At 45.4% G+C, this 7,471-nt stretch overlaps 1 non-coding gene across 1 annotated transcript; it reads left to right on the forward strand.

The window, feature by feature from the left end:
• The first annotated feature begins 6,975 nt into the window (after positions 1-6,975).
• On the forward strand, positions 6,976-7,052 carry Trnar-gcg. Its single transcript has one exon. It is a non-coding gene; the product is annotated as a tRNA-Arg (tRNA).
• The last annotated feature ends 419 nt before the right edge of the window (positions 7,053-7,471 follow it).

Raw genomic sequence — 7,471 nt, forward strand, 5'->3', positions numbered from 1 at the left:
AAGAAGAAAGCAAGACTCTGGCCAGGGAATGGCTTAAAGTGAGAGATTTACCCATGAAAATACACTAAAGGGAGTACTACTCTCAGAACCCAATGATTACATCAACTTCCTTCGAAACGACAACGAAACTTTTTAAAACTTATTAAGTACCTGCTGAAAGAGCAAACTTAGACAAGTTTGGGTAAATCAAGTTTGCTCTTGTCTAGCCACGGATGTATTACTAGTGGGAATGGCTACAAATGCGTATAAAGCATTTCTAACATTGCCTGTAGCACTGTGTTCAAAGAAGACGAAAACAAGACGCTGGTCCAGGGAATGGTTTAAAACGAGAAATTTGCAACTGTAAATCCGTTGATGGAAATGTTTCACTCGGAACCTAATAATTACATCAAGTTTCTGCGGATGGAGAGAGAAGCGTTTAATAATTTGTTTAGCGTTACTTCGCCCTCGCACTGAAAAAGAAGACACAAGTATCCAGAAATTTATTTTCTTCTACTTGGTCCTCTAATGACACGTCATTAAGATATCGCAACGTGGGAACATACAGGCCACGTCGTCCGTGGAAGAACCGGAGAGCTATGATTTCTTTTATTTCATACAATTCCGCTTGAGTGCCACTTTATGCGTAAAAATATTGATTTTGTTCATAACCCCTTCATGCTTAATATATGGCTGGGAAAGATGTGCTACATTTAACATTTTGGTAATTGTCAGTGCTATTTTGTTTTTATATTTGATCGTAGTTCTCATAGTAACGGAAACTCACGGTACAGTGAGATAAATCGCGACAAAACAGTTTTTCAATTAATACATATGGGGCGAAACGTCAACACAAACAACGTTCGCCGCCATCTTGCCAAACTTTCTTTCAATGAAAATATCTTTCAAACGCGTCAAACGTAACCTATGCTTGACAAACACTTCAAACTGCACCGTACATGGCCAAATATTTGCCAGGACGGAAGAGAAGACATTTAAGGGACGTGGAGAAAGGTCTATAAAATATTCCGTAGAGTAACGGAGGTCCAGAATTAAAAATTAAATAGCCTTCGCCATATTGCTACGGCGGATAAAAAGTAAAATGCGATCGACAGCCCGACGACCGATAACTCAGACGGCAAACACAAACGGGAGCGTAAGCGGTTAAAAAAGGCCATTCCGTCAGGAAACGGCGGACAGTCAAAAGTTGGGCGCAATGTGCACAAAGAGGGGGCGGAGCACCACCACGTAACAAACGGCGATGGCTAAAGAGACAGTGCAACCTAGTTAACGTGATCTCCTCGCTGCGACAGGACCGAGAGGGGGCGTCAAAGCCGCTGGGAGGGGCTTAATAAACGGGAGCTTGTTCCCATTAAGGGAGGACCGGCGGTGAAGCCAAAGTGACACCACCCGCTGACAGACGCCAACACAGAGATAATCGGAGGGAATATAAGAACTAGCGAGGCGAGGACTGCAGCTTTGGTAGCAGCGTCACAGGTCTTGTTTCCTGTCAGACCGAGCCTGTACCGTTTTTACATATACCGACTCGGATGACTCGCAACTTGTGCGTACCCAGGTCTGAAGATGGTGATTACGCACCGAAATTTATAGCCTGATATATGAAAATAATTTGATCCGTAAGTGGAATGAAGAATATATAATTATCTTCCTGGCCTGCTGTGAAAATTTCGCTGCGTTTAAGTCGCGACTTGCGAGTGTTTTCTGCTACGTGAAACTCCCCATCGCAGTCCCCTCAAATTTGGTGGTAAAGTGGCCCACCAAACACAGATCAAGAAGGAAAACAGAAAAAAGGTTGAAACTTCCTGGCAGATTAAAACTGTGTGCCGGACCGAGACTCGAACTCGGGACCTTTGCCTTTCGCGGGCAAGTGCAGAATACGCCGGCACGGTAACTCAGCGTGTAGTTGCCCTCTGTAATAAGAAAACTGAGATAATGGATCAACTACGAACTGAAACGGGCGTCTTGCGACGTCCGCACCGAGCAGATACAACGAACGAAAACGAACAACATGAGACTAAAAAAAAAAAAAAAAAAGTTGGTAGAGCACTTGCCCGCGAAAGGCAAAGGTCCCGAGTTCGAGTTTCGGTCCGGCACACAGTTTTAATCTGCCAGGAAGTTTCATGTCAGCGCACACTCCGCTGTAGAGTGGAAATTTCATTCTAGAAAAAAGGTTACTTAACTGTGAAAAGGAAGCGAAATAGTGCAAGAATCACAGCGTCATGGTTGTGTGGTCACGGTGTTGGACTGCAAAGCTGAAGATCCGTGTTAAATCCTCCTCCTGCCCAATTTTTTTGATGAAATTATGAACTTTCCATCGGGTCATCGACGTGTCTGTTCTCCTTCTGTAATCTTGGCCATTGTCGCACTGTGCATTGGTTATAGAATATGCACCCTGTTGTAAGAATATATTACCGTCGCAAGTAAATGTGATGAACGGCGAGAGCAGGCGAGATGATTCATAGCCCTCTCAAAGAGATGACAACAGCACGTAAACGGGTGTGCACTGATGATGATGTTCCATACTCCTTGACAGAGCGTAGGGGACCGATGCGGGTGACCCGCACCGCCGTACTAGGCAAGGTGCTAGCGGAGGTGGTTTGGCATTGCCCTCCTCCGACCGTAATGGGCATGAATGATGATGATGAAGACAACACAACTACAGCCAGTCAATTCGAGGCAGGTGAAAATCCCTGACCCCGCCGGGAATCGAACCCGAGACCCCGTGCTTAGGAAGCGAGAACACTACCACGAGACCACGAGCTGCGGACGGGTGTGAACTATGTTACAACAAAGGACTTGAAGAGTCCAAACTTGCAAAACGCAACGCAACATGTGGTACTTGTGTAGAACGAATACGAGGTACGTACGTCTGGAGGTCTGTCTCTTCCTTACACCTCGCCGTTGTGTATACGGAAGTTACACTAAGATACAGACACAAATCTAAATACAGCGAATGGACCCGTCAATAACCGGACGGGCAGCTCACAATTATGTGAAAAAAAAGAAGGGAGGTCTGAACACGGATTCTCCCTTCGCAGTCCAACAACGTGAATAAAGAACCACGACACCGTAGCTGTTCTAATTTTCTTGATGTTGGACATCTTGACCTTGGACCATTCACTGTTCCTATTTTGCTTCTTTTTTCACAGTGCGGTACACTTTCAAAATGGTTCAAATGGCTCTGAGCACTATGGGATTTAACTTCTGAGGTAATCAGTCCCCTAGAACTTAGAACTACTTAAACCTAACTAACCTAAGGACATCACACACATCCATGTCCGAGGCAGGATTCGAACCTGCGACCGTAGCGGTCGCGCGGTTCCAGACTGAAGCGCCTAGAACCGCTCGGCCACACCGGCCGGCGCGGTACACGTTGTTCCTGTTTTCGTGCTTCATCTGTGTTCAGTTTTTGACTGGTCGTCCACTGGACCATCCGATGGGGTTGCGACGGGGAGTTTCCCTTCTAAGGGACGCATTTGTTCCCCGACGTGGAGAATTCGTAGGCTCACTGCTGTTATAATTACAGCACTGAAATGGAAGGGACGATGAGTTGATTCACACAAACCCGTTTTGGAATTCCGGTTTTATGTTATCTGACAGCGCGGAACAGTGCGAAAGTTCGGATCGTGAAGTTGCTGGGGAGCGGTACATGAATTAGTTACGCCACAACGATCATTGATTTTGTCGGCCTCAGTTCATTCCTAATATGGCCAGTAATTTCCGCTTGGCGTGGGAGCGATGTAAAGCGGGGAACCTGTTGCTTTTAAGACTTTCCCGGTTCTAAGAACAGCGCCGTCTGCTGGTGGCTTCTTACCCACGCCGCTTTCCGAGAATAGCATCGATTTTTTCCCTCCACAGAATTTAACGTTGACAGCCAAGTCATACTCGTCTCTGCTCAAGAAGAGAGATGAAATCGACGCAGCCTACGTCAGGTAAACTAGTCTTCATTTCGAGTTCTTAGGAGACACTACGAGAACACGAATTCGCGATGGCCAGGCCAGGATTGTAACCCAGCTTCGCCAGAAGACAAGCGCAGTTGTTGATAGTTGTCTATCTTTTTGACGGGTTCTAAGAGTCTAGTAGACAGAGGATCGAAATCTGAACTCTGTTGGTCGTGCAATTGTCTGCTACTAAAGCCACCCATCGGCCACAATTGTCAATTTTTGTAAGACCCGTACTCGAACTTGGGTCTCGTGCTTATGACGATCGCTTCAACCCGACCACGTCTTCAGGCGTGACTCATACTTCCATTGTCAGTCCTCCCTAACAACCGAGTGGCAAGTGATACAAAATAGCGAGTATTTTTTTCCTATATGATCACAACGTTATTTAGCCTTATGTTAAACCAAATGGATCTGCGTACTTAACTAAGTAAGGACAGGCCCTAGATATGAGTAGGCCACTATTTTCAATACCACTTTATTAGAATCCACAGGCAAGACTGCAGTTACATTGCATAAACTTTCTTGTATACTTCATTAGTGTTTTATTTCAGCTATCGCCGGCCGGAGTGGCCGAGCGCTTCTAGACGCTACAGTCTGGAACAGCGCGACCGCTACGGTCGCAGGTTCGAATCCTGCCTTGGGCATGGATGTGTGTGATGTCCTTAGGTCAGTTAGGTTTAAGTAATTCTAAGTTCTAGGGGACTGATGACCTCAGAAGTTAAGTCCCATAGTGCTCAGAGTCATTTGAACCATTTCAGCTATCAAAATAACCGAAAAAGGAGACAATATATGTGCTATAAATGACGTGAAGACTGCTGGCACCTCTCTCTTCAAGGAGCCTTAACCAAATACCATTTCATTGCTCTTTTTTTTTAAAGAAAAAAGAAAAAATATCGATAGTTGTGAACACTGCTAAATTATAGACACGTCATAAAATAAAGAGTGGTGCTAAATGTGTCATCTCGCTGACTATTTACTTCCGTACCTTTGTTTTATAATTACTTTCAGCGTTTCGACTACTACTACGACTACTACTCACAGTTTTTTAAAATTTTATCTTTTGTTTTTCATATACCCCTCACACAGTAATACAGTATATTACTTGGAATCATTCCTCAAGTTTTCTTGCACACGTTTCTGTCTTTTGATTTTAGTCTGCAGATGACACATTCAATATCACAACAGTTATCGTTCACACCCATATTCGTAACGACTTCCATACTCATACCCATGCTCATGTTTATGTTCATGTCCATGTTCATAGACATGTTCATTTTTGTATCCAGTGTAAATGTTCATGTTATTGTTTCTGCTCATATCAACAGCCATGTACATAAACGAATTAGGAGATAATCTGAGCAGCCGTCTTAGTTTGTTTGCAGATGATGCGGCCGTATATCTTCTAGTAAAGTCATCAGAAGATAAAAAAATTGCAAAACGGTTTAGAAACGATATCTATATGGTGCTAAAATTGGCATTTGACTCTAAATAATGAAAAATGTGAGGTTATCCACATGAATGCTAAGAGGAATCCGTTCAACTTCGGTTACACGATAAATCAATCAAACCTAAATGTCGTAAATTCAACCATATACTTAGGAATTACAATTACAAACAACTTAAATTGGAAAGAACAAATAGAGAATGTTGTGTGGAAAGCCAATAAAGGCTGCGTTTTACTGGCACAACACTTAGAAGATGCAACAGAGCTATTAAAAAGACTACCCACACAACACTTGCCCATACTATTTTGGAGTACTGCTGCGCGGTGTGGGATCTTTACCAGAAAGGGTTAACGGAGTACATCGAGAAAGTTCAAAGAAGGCCAGCACGTTTTGTATTATATAGAAATATGGGAGATAATGTCACAGAATGATACAGGATTTGGGGCGCACGTCATTAAAACAAAGGCGTTTATCGTTGCGGCGTAATCTTCTCACAAAATTCTTATCACCAACTTGCTCCTCCGAATGTGAAAACAACATTGCTGCGGCCGACCTACTAGGGAGAAACGATCATCCTTATAAAATAAGAGAAATCAGAGCTCGGACGGAAAGATATAGGTGTTCGTTTCTTCCGCGCGTTTTTCCAGTATGGTATAACGAGGATTATTGTGAAAGTAGTCTCTGGACTGAAGACCACCACCACAACAACAACAACAACAACAGATGACACCTGATGATTTGGGTTTAAAGGCACGAAACCGGTTGTGGTACAGTAAAAAAGGACCAAAATACAGCTGAAGCGATTATTAATACCCAAGACTGTCATTTACTGTCTGTAATAAACTTCATTAATACGATTTGCTTGAATTGTTGTCTAGCGATCCGAGGAAGCAGGTTTCCTAGGCACCCTATGAGTGGACAGGACACAACAATTAGAGTTTACCTTCCTGTCGACATCTAGGGCACAAGCTCGGATTACGAAAGAATGGGGGAATGAAATCGACCGTGACCTTTTCAAAGGAACCAGCCCGGCATTTAGGGAAATCGAGGCAAACCTGAATTTGCATGAAACTTCCTGGCAGATTAGAACTGTGTGCTGGACCGAGGCTCAAACTCGGGACCTTTGCCCTTCGCGGGCAAGTCCTCTGCCATATGAGCCACCCAAACACGACTCACGCCCCGTCGTCACAGCTTTAATACCACCGGGACCTACCTCGTCTCCTACCTTCGAAACTTCACAAAAGCTCACCTGCGAACCTTGCAGAACTATCACTCGAGGACGCGTTATGCTTGGGTAACTCAGTTGGTAGAGCACTTGCTCCCGAAAGGAAAAGGTCCCGAGTTCGAGTCTCGGTCCCGCACACAGTTTTAATCTGCCAGGAAATTTCATATCAGCGCACACTCCGCTGCAGAGTGAAAATTTCATTATAGAAACAATCCCAGGCTGTGGCTAAGCCATGTCTCCTCAATATCCTTTCTTTCAGGAGTGCTAGTTCTGCAAGGTTCGCAGGAGAGCTTCTGTAAAGTTTGGAAGGTAGGAGACGAGGTACTGGCAGAAGTAAAGCTGTGGGGACGGGGCGTGAGTCGTGCTTGGATAGCTCAGTTGGTAGAGCACTTGCCTGCGAAAAGCAAAGGTCCCGAGTTCGAGTCTCGGTCCCGCACACAGTTTTAATGTGCCTTGAAATTTCATATCAGCGCACACTCCGCTGCAGAGTGAAAATCTCATTCTGAATTTGCATGTTGGGACGGGGATTTGAGCCGTTGTCCTCCCCAGTCAAAGTGGAGTTACAGGGCCGAGGCCGCCGTTTCACGGAGAATCGACAAGGGAGCAGCGGCCAGCACTTGCACGTCAGCGGCGGACTGAGTTAAGACTATCCGCCGCCTTACGAAACGGTGGGGGCGCTACAGGGTACATCACGCAAGCAGCAGCGTCAGACAGCGAACAGACGGATGATCTGCGTTCCGAGAATGCCGGCCGCCTTCACGCGGACGGATCGGCCGCTCCTGTCGGGTTCACGCGGCCCACGTTTGACGTCCGCGCGCGTGGTGGAAACGGCGCACGGCCTCGGGCGGGCCAGCGAT

The sequence above is a fragment of the Schistocerca americana genome, chromosome 6 (genome assembly GCF_021461395.2).
Source record: "Schistocerca americana isolate TAMUIC-IGC-003095 chromosome 6, iqSchAmer2.1, whole genome shotgun sequence".
NCBI classification, from domain to species: Eukaryota; Metazoa; Arthropoda; class Insecta; order Orthoptera; family Acrididae; genus Schistocerca; species Schistocerca americana.